This window comes from Thunnus maccoyii, chromosome 19 (genome assembly GCF_910596095.1).
Source record: "Thunnus maccoyii chromosome 19, fThuMac1.1, whole genome shotgun sequence".
In the NCBI taxonomy this organism is placed as follows: domain Eukaryota; kingdom Metazoa; phylum Chordata; class Actinopteri; order Scombriformes; family Scombridae; genus Thunnus; species Thunnus maccoyii.
The window spans coordinates 3,530,801-3,544,752 of record NC_056551.1 but is presented as its reverse complement, the minus strand read 5'-3'; positions in this window follow the sequence as shown (position 1 = coordinate 3,544,752).

Genomic DNA, 13,952 nt, shown 5'->3' with positions numbered 1-13,952 from the left:
CCTGCAGTTGAATATACTTTGCCTATATCTGATTTAGAGTGATGGTTAACCAGACCAAAACTGTTGACTAGAACCATGTTTCAGATGTCCACATATATTTTTTAACACCTTACAGCCAATCAGAGAGCAGGATTTTTATGTTGCTATGGGGTACATTACATTAATAGGAAGAAAGACACATCTGGATGACAGTGATAGAACAAACACCCAGAAACAAGCTGTTTGTCTGGCTGAACAGATAACGACAATAGAACCTGATAGATGTACAGTTGGCCTGCTTTTGGCACAAATGGAAGCTCATACATTCAGCTCCTGACAGCAGAGTTATTGATCAGCGTCTGCTGGACCTGTTTCCAGCTCACAGTCAGTCAGAGCATCCTGCCTTCATCACCTGCTGTCTGACTAAGAGCTGAAGCCACATGAGCTGAAACCACATGTTGCCTGCCTGACTCTGCTGGGCGAAATACTGGTCATTATACAAGTTAAGGGACTGTCCTTAAATGTATATGCAGCATTTGCAGATTCACCTTTGGACAATAAGGGCCTGAAGTATGAAAACAGCTGAAACGCTCACAAAAGAAGACATGACTTACAGTGAAGAGCCTTTAATATTCAGCGGTTCTGCTCCTGATAAACAGAGAGGACTCTGATGTCTTTCTGGCAGCTAATTAGCATATTTCCTTTATCAAGCAGGAAATTAATCTGACGTTCTGTCCAGATATCACTTCATCACTGACATGCTTTCACTGGTGGATTTTATTCAGTCCTGTTTTAATGAACACTGAACCAGAACAGAGCAGCTGTTCACTTTCTGTTCAAATACCCAAGAAAGACATGAATAAAACTCTGAATCAACTTTAAAAATGCAAGTTTATTTCCTGTTTGCTAACAATTGACAGGACTGTTGAATGGTATGGGCAGTCTATACGTCTTTGTCTTATACGTCTTCCGAAAGGTTCTGTAGAGCTTCACGGTTTCTAGCATCCTTTCATATAAAATGAAAAGAGATCCCTCTATTTTGAAATAACATACCAAATCATCATTCTCTGTAAAACCACAACATGACACAGGTGTTAACAGTCATTCATAGAAAAGGTTGAATTACACAGAGAAGAAAACTGTATCCTAATGAGGCTCAAGGTTCTCTGCATGCTGATATGCTGTCTTTTAGTTTATTTCTTGAAGAGACAGATCTGTTCTTTACCCTTCAGTTCAGTTACATTTCTTCTATTTGTTTGCCAAAAAAAGTCACGTTTGTAGGAACAAATATTTTAACCTTAACAACTTACTGGAGTGTTGAGATTTGGTTTCAGGACTGGGAAGGACAAATGTAAAACAAACATTAAGATGTATGCTTGATGAATTGTGGTAACAGAGTCTCCTTGTTCCATCTCTATCTGTTTTTTCAAACAATTAGCACTGGTAGGATTTACCTGGTTTGGAGGTGTTCTGTACATGAACAAAGCTTCCACACCAAATTCACCAAGATTCAAAGTTTCTTCACTGGCGACTGAAAGTGTAGACTGTTCAGCTATGAAAAAGTACCTGGTTAAAAGAGTGAAGAGTGCATCTCAGCACAGTCCTTGGGATATGATATGCCTCAATTTAAAGTTTATGGTCCAGCCATCATAGTCACCTCAGCCTTTTTTTGATCAAATTTTTTCTTTTGTTTTTTCTAAATAATTCCAGGTTTGTGATCTTGTTAGGCCTTCTCAAGCACCCATTGTAGGATGCCTCACTCCTTTTTGTTTCATGTATAAACTTGGATATCCTGTCAGCATTGACAAAGTACAATAGGATGGACTTTACCTTGGATGGGCCTATCTTTTCAGGCTGTATTGCTTGGACCTTGCTCTCCCCTTCTGTATCCTCATGTCCTTGCTAAGGCTGCTTATGTGTGAGGTCATCCTCAAATTTAAATGGTTTGCTATTTATTAAAACTGGTGCTAGATATGTTGCATTAATTACATTACCTGAGTTTTGGAGTTGTTGATATTGAGGCCTGTTTGCCTGACAAATATGTCAAGCTTGCCTGTCAAGTCCTTTCTTGTATGTTATCGTAGGTGTCAACCCGATGGCTAAGGTTGAGTTTGGTTTAGGCACAAAAACAACTTGTTTAGGTTCAGGGAAACATCATGGTTTAGGTCTAAAATATTACATCCTTAAGGTTATGGCTCGTTTGTGGTCATGGTTGAAAGTAAACATTCACTGTTGGTTGAAAGTGCAGTCTCCTGTGTTAAAGTCCAATGTTTTGTTGACCCACCCATTCACCCTAAACTCCTCTCTCTACAGACTATCACTGTAGAATAATGTCACATACTTTGCTGCCAGAGGACAAGAAGCATAATTACTGTGGCCACTAGGAGGCCTTGTCACCTGAAAGATAAGAAACATGTTCTTTTGGCTGAAATGACTAATTCTCTCATTTTTCACTGGAGGACAGTCTCAGGACCTTTTAACCTTTTATTACCCCAGATGTTGACACAGCATTCAAAGTTTGAGACAATCTTAGTACCCAGTTAATGTGTTATTTACCACATTGTTATAAATGCAAATAAATGCAAGAAATACCATTGGTCATTCACATATCGGTTGAAAATTTTACCTTTGACTTCAGTTTGTCCTCCATACCTCTGAAAACAAACATTTGCATTAATATAACCATACTTAAAAATCTATGATATGGCCCTTTAAATTTGTCTGCACTGAGACCTGTAACTGGCAGGTGAGAACTTCAACCTCTAACTTTTTTAATTTCCTTTAGTAATTTTAAAATCTAATTTTCCTTAGCATTTCCCTGAATCACTGCAGATCATTCTGGATTAGCACGTCAGCTGTGTGTGTTGTTTCCTCCCCTGTAGCATAGTATGAGCATGCTGTTACTGTGGCTATTCTCTCTAAAATGAGCGGCGAGTGGATTTGACAGCTCACTGTTCACTAACTGACAGCCAATTAGCCCAGTTTCCATATGGAAATGAAACAGACACTATTCTTGGATTGTGAATTGACATGACATGTTTCACTGTCACACAGCTTAGAAAATCTCTCTGTTTTATTTTAATTGCACTGCAACAAGAAGCAGGTTTCTAATTAGAGTGGGTGTGGACAGAGAGTTTCTTAAAACTAAATCTAGTTTTTAAGAAAGCAGTATGGGCAGTGATGTGGTTTTTTTTGGACTTGTGTGCTGTCAGACATCATGATTTGTCACTTCATCAGGCAAAAGTAACTTCAGTATTTTTGAGTCTGAAACAGTTTTACAGTTTGAACATTACCAGGTGCCGGCTTCACAAAGATAGACTTTGATTATGGCTTAGATAAAACAAGTAGTCATACTTCAGATAGACGTCTGAATTCATCCGTTGCACAATGCGGTTTAGTTCTGACCATCTTAAACAGGACTACGGTACAATGAATTCTGGGTAAATTAAGGCCCTTTTCAGAATAAAAAAGTGGCCGCATCCAACCACTCAGCTCAGTTTACCCCAGCAGAAAATATGTGTCTTTTGGAATAGAATGGATAGAATGGAGGAACAGTTACAAGGACATTTTATTTGGAAAATTCAGTGAAGAGTATAACAATAAAAAAAAAAATCTGATATGGAAAAAAATTGCAGCAACAGTAAACAGTCCCACGGCTGACAGGAGCATCAAAGACATATAAAAGATATAAAAATATGGTACAAGACACAAAGAAAGAAACGTTCAAAAGAAGAAATCCTAAAACTGGAGGAGGACCATAAGAAAAGCTTAAAGACTCTACGGAAATGGTTCTGAAGATATAGATAGAGCCGGTAGCTAGATAGCTAATGACTTAAAATACAGCCTACAAGGAAGCTAATGGCAAATTACATGTCAAAAAAGCTGTAACGTGGGCTTCAGAATAAAGCAGCGCTTTCAGTCTCTATTTTTCTGAGCGACCCTATCTTTGTGCGCTCTGAATGAGACAGCAGAGGAGGAAGGCAGGGAGCAGGAGAAAGGGAGCCAGGTGATCAGAGAGGAGAGAGGACAGGAGATGGGGAGACAGTCAGCTGCAGCTGGTCTGAGCAAAGAGGTCTGCCTTTCAGTGTCGGAAGGAACCACTGCAACTCTGTTCATGGTGCTAAACGAACAACACCAAAATCTCCAATTTGAGTCAAAAAAAAAAATTGAAATCAAAGTCTTAAAGCTTCAGCAAGATAAACTGAAGTTAGATGCAGTTAATGGAGGAGTAAATATATTGTGTACTTCTAATAACTAGAAGTTTCTGTAATTGAGGCAAGTTTTAACATGAATTTATTGAGACTGCAATGCTGTGTTTCTTTTTGTCACATTATTTAAAGAGTTTCATCTGCTAATGCTCATCTGTTTGATATTGGGGTTTTGAGTAATTATTTATTAATTCATCAGAATAATTTATTGAATGAACATTATATATGTGTATATGTTAATTGTCTTGTGAGAAAGTTAAAATGTTTCCTTGTAACACCTGAGTTATAAAAAATAAACTGAGACAATAGTATTTGTTATATAGTTTGCTACACAGTGACTCTGATTCATGTGATTTTTAGTTGTGATTTCAGGCAGAGAAAAGTCTGTGAACATAAATCTGTCGTACATATCGACCAGTTCCATTCTGCTCCTCTGAATCTTCCATTGTCACAAAGGTGGGTGGGTGGAGCAGGTGGACCCAAATGCAGAGACGGCAGGTTGGATATGATGATGAATATTTAATGAATGAACTCAAAAGTCACAGGAGACACAGGGACCAGGAACAAAGACCATAAACACAGGAAAAAACTCGGAACATACACAGCACGAAAGCAGACGACTCGACAAAGACCGAACTGGACTATAAATACACAGGGTGTGGAGACACAGGTGAAACACATGAGATAATCAAACACAGGAAGTAAAGGTGAACCAGACACAAGGAGAAAATATTTCAAAATAAAACAGGAACTAAAGTAAACAGACAACAGGTGACAGCAGACTGGGAGCAGGTGAGAGGAGGTGCACACACAGGAGGAACACACAAGGGAAACAGAGAAAAAACCAAAACCAGGCAACATAAATGCAACACTGAAAACTACATAGTTGTAGCATCAATAGAAAAGAAGTGATAATCAAGTATTTAATATTTGAAATAGCTTGCAATTAAAATAGCCTGTTTTTGTCACATACCTTGCCAAGTTATGCAGCACAACAGTCGCACAGATGTTGCAGACTCTGTCAGGTGTCATCTGCAGTTCTCCATGAAGACAGTGAAAACACCTCTTCAGGACTTCAAAGGCCCTCTCTACTGTGTTACAAGTTGAACCCTGAGCTGCATTGTAGTTCCTCTCTGCATGTGCGGTAGGGATCGGGAAGGGAGTAAGAAGCCATGGTTTCAGAGGGTAGCCAGAGCCCCTCAACTGGATTCCATCGATGATTCCTGGCTCAAAGGCGAGGTAAAGCTGGGAGTTTTGCAATAATCATGAGTCATGAATTGATCCGGGCCAACGGGCAACACAGTTGAGGAACCAGATATTGGGATCGCAGATGGCCTGAATGTTTAGGCTGTTATATCCTTTTCTGTTTACAAACAAATGTTCATCAATTGACGGTATTTGGATTCTCACATGTCCCATCAATGGCTCTTACAACATTGGGAAACCTTGCAATGCTGCAGAACCCTCTTTTGACTTTGTTTAGCCCAGCAGGTTGGTTTGGAAACTGAGGGAGCTCATTTGAAAGTGTCCTTGATACCCTGTGTACAACCTGTGACACTGAAGATTTGTGAGACCCACAGTGTCCCCAACAACTTCCTGTTGCATAAAACAGTTAGTTAGTTATGGATTGTGGGGTTCCTTGGACCATGGGTGCAGGGACCCCGTGCTGCCGTGGTGCTGCTTGACACACCTGCCTGCTATTATTATTATTATTAGTCAAATTTCTATTATTGTTATTATTGTTGTTATGGTGCTTCTCTGTGTTTCTCTCTCCCCTCTCCCCCTCCTTCTTTCTCTCGCAAACCCAATCGGTCAAGGCAGATGGCCGCCCACCTAGAGCCCAGTTCTGCTTGAGGTTTCTTCCCATTAAAGGGGAGTTTTTTCTTGCTGCTGTTGCCAAGTGCTTGCTCATGGGGGAATGTTGGGTCTCTGTAAAATAAATAGTATGGTCTAGACCTGCTCTATGTGAAAAGTGTCCTGAGATAACTTTTGTTATGATTTGGTGCTATATAAATAATATAATTGAATACAATCTCAATGCAGTGCAAACCTGTAGCGGAACTAAGTGCTTCCTTAAGGTTAGGAGGTAATTGTTGTTATGGTTACTGTAATAACCATATGGTTATGGTACAATTGTGGTCATGGTTTAAAAAAACCCCACTGTTGACTTGCAGTTGAAAACAGGAAGTGAACAGTGATCTCCCTTGTCTGATGTTTTGTTGGGACTTGCACAAAAATAATGTCATCTGATTTCCTCATTTGCTCCTGTCATAATACCTACAGCAAGAGGGCACTGTCACATGAACATTTTTCTTGGGAGGACAGTCTATGTAAAGCCAAGCGGCAACCTCCGGGGCTGAAAAATGAATTCTATCTATCTAATAGCCATCAGGGGGCAACTCCACTGGCTGCAAAAAGAAGTCCAATTATATGGAAGTCTATGAGAAAATGACCCTACTTCTCTCTTGATTTATTACCTCAGTAAACTGTTTCCTAATGAGTTTATGGTCTCAATTGCTAGTTTCAAGTCTTCAATACAGCATGATGTTCATTTTGTAAATTAGGGCTCAATTTAGAGTAAAATAGACGATAAAGCAGCGTATGCTTTAGGGCGTGGCTACATAGTGATTGACAAGTTGCTACCGATAGAAAGACGATAAGTCTTTCTGGTGAGTACATTATGTTTTAACGGTTTTAGGCCTGTTTTTTGCTAGCAAAAATTAGCATTAGCATTAGCATTATCACTGTTAACCATGAATTGTAAAAACACCATGCTAACCAAGCTAGCAGGTAGCGCTATGGTCAGCTCCACCCTCTCATTCAAATATGGTCACTTCTGGCTCCAAAAATCAAACTTGGCCAAATCCAAGATGGCGATGGTCAAATCGCTACACTTGAGGCTTCAAAACGGCAGTTCGCAAACCAATTGGTGACATCACAGTGATTACGTCCATATTTTTACAGTCTATGTGTAAAGCTCACGTAATTGCTGGACTTGAGTAGATGGTGGTAATTAAAGGTGATTTTGGTGTACAAATAAACATCTTATCAACTCTTCTTTCATCTGCCTTGTGGGGGCTAGTCAGTAATGCCAGACAGATACTGTGTCGATTTAGGCTGATTTCAACCAAGAATCAATCATTCCCTGACAAATTTTTGAATCAGGATGAATTCCTACCAGATCATTTGAGGGTCACAATGCCTGATCTCGCACCAGCTGAGTGTGAAGATGTAGCAAGGTGTGGAAGGAGTTTGTTTATTTCATCTTTATTGTTTATTTTCAGTTGTTGGGAGGAAGACACTGTTATTTGCATGTTGGCGTGACAGATGAACAAATGTCCTCCAATAAAAAGTCATTTCACAGTTCAATACACTGATCTAACAGGGGGAATGCAGTGTGTGTGTGTCTGTGTGTGAAGGTGTTTGTGTCATCACCTCACTGATAACACAGGTACAAACAGCTTGTGGCTGGAGATGCTTCCAACCATAGACATCAAGTCTGAGGAGCTCAACGTGTTTTACAATAAACTAAAGAGATCTGTGATGAAGCTGGAGGTTAAAGACACTTCCCATATCATACACGCAGTTTAATCACTCCTATCATAATACATATAATTATCGCTTAACAGCATGTCACAGACACAGGAGGGATTCTCTTTTTATCCTATAAAGAAAAGAAAAAAAACACAGCTGAGATAAAGTCCTGTATCGGTCTCTTTCAAATAAACCTTGTAGTTAGAGTAACTTGCAGGTTGGAGACCCCAGTGAATCAGTGTGTAGGAAAATGGTGTAGGAACTAGATTCTCATAAAAATATACTTATACAGTGACTTCTGGAGTCGTTTTTGTCATCTAAAAAAGCCAAATTGGAAGTGACGTAACAAAAGGGAGAGCAGCATTTTTTTTTTTTGTACCCCTTTTTTACCTCTCTACCATGGATGTATTTCTCTCTATCACCTTCTCAGTGTCTTTGAAACATTGCAATAGAAACAGTTTACTGGAGCATTCATTTAGGTCTCAACAAAAATACATGGGGTAATACATTGGGAACTGACCCACTGGACCAGGCATGTGAACAGATAGACCCCAGGTGGTGCACAAGCACCTGCCCTTTTTGCAAGACTTTTTTTTCTATTTCTTTCTCTAATTTTATGCTTTAGTTTTTAAATTTGGCCCATGGCATTCATTTTCAGTTAAAAGCGTATTGTAATGCCCAACAACTGCATTTGAGTTCTAATTCTGCAAGACCATACAAGCCCCTGCCCCTCCCTCTTTGACTTCCCATCACAGCCACCACAGTTAACACACACAAATCCAGCGCCCTGCAGAGCAGCATGATCCACGTCTCCCTGACCTGCCTTTTGGTGTCAGCCAGGTAACAATAGTGTTTGTCCTAAGCCCCAGAATTGTTTGTCACTGTTGGGAAATTAAACTACTATTAAAACATCTCAATACAGCAGACAGCCTAATTTACAGTGGGTGATAGTCCACCATTAAGCTTAACAGGCAAGCAAGCTAGTCCGGCATGCAATAGCATTGTCAATGAAAAGCAATGAACTCCAGTAGGCTAGTTAGTTCCTTTGTCAGGCAACTGAAAAAAATAAATATGCAGTATGTGGGTAATAGTCTATACAATCATATTTGGATATCTCTCCTCTCACCTCCTCTCTCCTCCTTATCTCTTGTTTTCTCCTCTCCCCTCTTCTCCTCTCCTCCTGTGTCAGCAGGTCTTCTGTGAGCAGCAGTATTCAGGCTCCAAGGGCTTTTGGGGGAGACTGGCTTTAAGATGCCACCGAAGCAATAAGCTGCAGGCTCTATTAACCCCCCCACTCAAACACCTCCCTCCTCCTCCCCTTTCAGGCCCTGCACTCTTCCTCTTCCTCCTCTTTCCAGCCCTCTCTGGTCCAGCTGAAGCAGGACAACTAGACTGATAGTTTTCATTTTTTATTCTGAGGGGTTTCCACTCTGAGAAAGAGTCTGAATTTATTGGTGAACAGGACTCAAACGTCAACCTGATGAACTTTTACTTCCTGAGTGAAAAATTGTGGATTTAGATCTAGTTCAGGTTGAGCTTATTCTTCAAAAACTACTGGATTTGTTCTGATGAGACGCAGTTTAACAGTTTGATTGATTTCCTATTGATTGTAAAATTGATCAAAGTTGCTCTGGTTGGTTCCTCTGCTGACTGTATGTGTGTGTTTATACTGCAGTACCATCATTGCTGTGCTGTTGAGATGACCCAACAGACATGTAATGTGAATTCATGTATTTAGTGCCCTTTTTTCACTTGAGAGGATGTTACAAAGGGTTTCAATGGCCTAATTTAGGTGACAATTAATACAAGTTATCACAATGATAACCAAATGTCTGGATGTATGAAAACGTTTTATGCTGTTCAGAGCAGCTTCATAATTAAACAGACGCTGCATTAATTGCAAGGCTTGCAGGCATCAGCAGCTAATACTAATAACAAACCTATATAAATAAAAACTATTAGTGCATCCTAATATTCTCCAACTGTATTGAGCAAAATAAAGCAGATTATGTAATACACATATAAACCAAGGTTTAATCCCATCACCAACATTAAAACACTAATTTGGAAGTTACTATCACCATCAAACTCATCAATAAGTGTTTTAACGCATAGAGTGAACAGAAGGCAACCACTAACCTATAAACACCGATACGAAATATACTATATCTATTTTTGACTAGAATCTGGTAAGACATACAAAGTTTTTAAATAGTGTATCTGGATGTATCTCAAACATACTGTATATGGTCAAATTAAAAAATACCAATTTATTCTTTTAAAACAACCAGAAAGCAGAGAGTGGATACGCCAAAGCCGCATAATGCTTCATTAGCTATTTCAGAATGTTTCAATCTGCATCTGGCTCTATGTCAAAATACGCACAGAGATAGACAATCATGAGACCGGTTTTTTATTTAAGTACCATGAGTAAATAGTGAAAATGTTCAAAAATACCCCATCATTCATTATCTAAATTTTTTCCCCAAATTTCACATAAATCTTACCAGGTTTCAAATATAAATAACTAATTGAGTCAGTGTGAAACTGAAAATTTAACCTCTTGGTAAGTATGAATATGAATTGTAGAATTAATCTGACTAATGTCAGACTGCAAAGTGAGAACCACAACATCCATGCTGGGTTTCACACTAAAGTCCTGTGTTAAACCATAAAGGCTGTGAAAGTTATGAGTCGACTGCCTTGTGTTTGGTCCCCTGTTAGATCAGTGTATTGGTCCCTGGACCAGTTTCAGAATAGAAACAATATGTTGAAAAGAAAATGTTAGACATAAAAAACAGCTGTTTTAAAAATAATTACAAACATCAGGATACAATTTTTACCAACATGCCAAGTATTAAAGAAATGTTTTTTTCCTTCTGGACACAACATGGTGGGATGTTGAGACATTTTCAGATGTTGCTGAGCAATCAGCTGACACACCTGCTATTTATTAGCTGTTTCTACCTGCTCCTGAGGATGGTTTCAAAGTAACACAGAAAGCTTGAAACTGCAAATATGTGTCTGTCCTTTTTGAGAGTAACTCTTATTTTACATTAAGAGTGCAACGTCATAAATACACTATTCTGCTGCAGAATATGGCGAGGGTTAATCATCATTAACTGTGATACAGGACAAATGCAGCTAGTTAGTTAGTCAGTTAGTTAGTTAATGTTTTGTCGAGCCAGCATGCTGACTGATTTGGAAGATAAAAACATTAGAAAACAAGGACTTACCAGAACAGTTCATGTCTTGGTGGAGCTGAATCTGTGATGATCTCCAGTCGGCGTGCTGAAGGCGGAGCAGATGAAGCAGCTGGGTTTACCAGAGGAACTGCCCATCCAGGAATTTGGCTCTACCCAAGCGGCAACCTCTGGGGCTGAAAAATGAAGCCAATGCGGGAGTGCCAAAAACCTGCATTCTATCTAATAGCCATCAGGGGGCGACTCCACTGGCTGCAAAAAGAAGTCCGATTGGATGGAAGTCTATGAGAAAATGACCCTACTTCTCTTTTGATTTATTACCTTAGTAAACCTTTTCCTAACGAGTTTATGGTCTCAATTACTGGTTTCGAGTCTTCTTCAATACAGCATGATGTTCATTCTGTAAATTATGGCTCCATTTAGAGTAAAATAGACGATAAAGCAGTGTATGCCTTAGGGTGTGGCTACGTTGTGATTGACAAGTCACCACCACATGCTGCCATGGTCCTGCTTGACACACCTGCCTGCTATTATTATTATTATTAGTCATATTTCTATTATTGTTATTATTAATGTTATGCTGCTTCTCTGTGTTTCTCTCTCCCCTCTCCCCCTCCTTCTTTCTCTCGCAAACCTAATCGGTCAAGGCAGATGGCCGCCCACCTAGAGCCCAGTTCTGCTTGAGGTTTCATCCCATTAAAGGGGAGTTTTTCCTTGCTGCTGTTGCCAAGTGCTTGCTCATGGGGGAATGTTGGGTCTCTGTAAAATAAATAGTATGGTCTAGACCTGCTCTATGTGAAAAGAGTCCTGAGATAACTTTTGTTATGATTTGGTGCTATATAAATAAAATGAACTGAACTGAATTGAATACACTCTCAATGCAGTGCAAACCTGTAGCAGAACTAAGCACTTCCTTAAGGTTAGGAGGTAATTGTTGTTATGGTTATTGTAATAACCATATGGTTATGGTACAAACGTGGTCATGGTTTTAAACTGTTGACTTGCAGTTGAAAACAGGAAGTGAACAGCAATCTCCCTTGTTAAAGTCTGATGTTTTGTTGGGACTTGCACAAAACTAATGTCATCTGATTTCCTCATTTGCTCCTGTCATAATACCTACAGCCACTAGAGGGCACTGTCACATGAACATTTTTCTTGGGAGGACAGTCTATGTAAAGCCAAGCGGCAACCTCCGGGGCTGAAAAATGAATTCTATCTATCTAATAGCCATCAGGGGGCAACTCCACTGGCTGCAAAAAGAAGTCCAATTATATGGAAGTCTATGAGAAAATGACCCTACTTCTCTCTTGATTTATTACCTCAGTAAACTGTTTCCTAATGAGTTTATGATCTCAATTGCTAGTTTCAAGTCTTCAATACAGCATGATGTTCATTTTGTAAATTATGGCAGCGTATGCTTTAGGGCGTGGCTACGTTGTCATTGACAAGTCGCTACCACAGCGACAACATTGCTTATGTAATGTAACCATTGCATATGGGCATAGCTGCTGCTATTTCACAGTGTGTTTTCAGTTCACTTAAGTTGTTTGTAACATTGTGGTCGCCTAAAAACAGTCTTGTTCAGCTTTTGGTTGTAATAAAAGACCCATCAGTGAGTCGGATGATAAGTCTTTCTGATGAGTACATTTTGTTTTAACGGTTTTAGGCCTGTTTTTCGCTAGGAAAAATTAGCATTAGCATTAGCATTATCACTGTTAACCATGGATTGTAAAAGCACCATGCTAACCAAGCTAGCAGGTGGCGCTATGATCAGCTCCACCCTCTCATTCAAATATGGTCACTTCTGGCTCCAAAAATCAAACTTGGCCAAATCCAAGATGGCGATGGTCAAATCGTTACACTCGAGGCTTCAAAATGGCAGTTTGCAAACCAACAGGTGACATCATGGTGACTACGTCCATATTTTTTACAGTCTATGGCCCTTCCAGAAGAAATCAGCATCAACGCTGTTTTAATGCACGGGCTAGCCCGACGACATGGAAGGGCCCACGAGCATAGATATATCTATACACATGAGGCTCGGGAAAAAAACAAATAAATAAAATACACAGGGAAGGAAAAAAAATCCCTGCCTTGTTTGTACGTTTTTTTTGTCCATTCGTGGTGTCTGGATTTAGAGCAATAAAACATCTGTCCTTGTGATTAGTATCTCTGCTGCTCCTAAACGGAAACTGGAATTACGGTGTTTGTTTTGTTGTCAGCAATAGTTGTCGCCTTTACACTTTAGTTTCACTCTTATTTCAATCCTTCTGTCATCTCTTTCTTTTTCTAAGAAGCTTGTTTAACCTGCTGAGCGTCAGTGTGCAGCAGGTACTAACTGTTATTCAGATTTTTTAACCATCCAGCAGTTGTTTGTTGGTGTGTAATGTTGGAGCGGGAAGTTTGAAGTTGAGGGTAGCATGCCGGCTGGTGTTTCAATTTAATCAGTGGCTGTGTTAACTGGTTGTTGTGGTGATGGTAGCTGTTGAAAACATAAACAAAACATGTAAGTGTCAACCTTAAAGTCTTAAATTATCGTATGTTCAACACAGTACATATTCATCTGGTCCTTTTAGTATTACATTATGTAAATTAAATGGTGTTGCCAACAAGAAGCATTCACATGTCCTCTCTTATTTTTCTGAAATTAACCTTTAAATAGCTTGCTTGAGAGGAAATACTAAATCTTGTTGCAGCATCCACACTGATGGTCACAAATAAAACAGACGTTGGGCTGGTCAAACCCAGTGTGTACTGACCAGGTGACCACACAGTCTACATAATATTCAGCCACAAACTCTACTCTATTTATGTAAATGGTTAGCATAGATAATGAACAAAGATGACTATGTATTAAAGTAAAATTGATAAGGCTTTTAGGAGCCAGCCGTCACTACCAGCAACCACAACACATTCAGCTGAAAGTTGCCAATTAACGCTGTCACTAGTTAAAATGAAACACCTGTCAATGATCAATTTATAAAATTAAAACAGAGTCATGCTTGACTTAACATTGATGTTGTTGGAA